The sequence below is a fragment of the Penaeus monodon genome, chromosome 34 (genome assembly GCF_015228065.2).
Source record: "Penaeus monodon isolate SGIC_2016 chromosome 34, NSTDA_Pmon_1, whole genome shotgun sequence".
NCBI lineage: Eukaryota > Metazoa > Arthropoda > Malacostraca > Decapoda > Penaeidae > Penaeus > Penaeus monodon.
In genome coordinates this window covers 5,826,634-5,826,892 of record NC_051419.1, presented here as the reverse complement: position 1 = coordinate 5,826,892, position 259 = coordinate 5,826,634, and the positions used below count along the sequence as shown (strand labels likewise).

At 37.5% G+C, this 259-nt stretch overlaps 1 protein-coding gene across 1 annotated transcript in view; it reads left to right on the top strand.

Annotated features, from left to right (window-relative positions):
• Nucleotides 1–259, top strand: part of LOC119594538 (hemicentin-1-like) — a gene marked incomplete in the record, with an annotated part of 42,784 nt that overhangs the window by 40,927 nt on the left and 1,598 nt on the right.

The following is a 259-nucleotide window of genomic DNA, read 5'->3' as shown; positions in this document are numbered from 1 at the left end:
TTTTCTACCAGGAAATCTACAGTCAGAGGCCGTCTGGGAAAGAAAGTCTCAGGAGCGTTTTTCCTGCAACTCGATATCGAAATCTACCTGGAGACTGCTGAAAGAAGTGTCATTGATTAGGAAGAGTATAGAAGGGTCGATTCTAGACGTGACATTAATTAGGAAGGATACCTCACACTAGTTCTGTACGTCTTTAAAAGATATTTGTATCGTTAAAGTATCTTGCAATTTGTTTTCTATTTTTTTACGTGTGTTATTT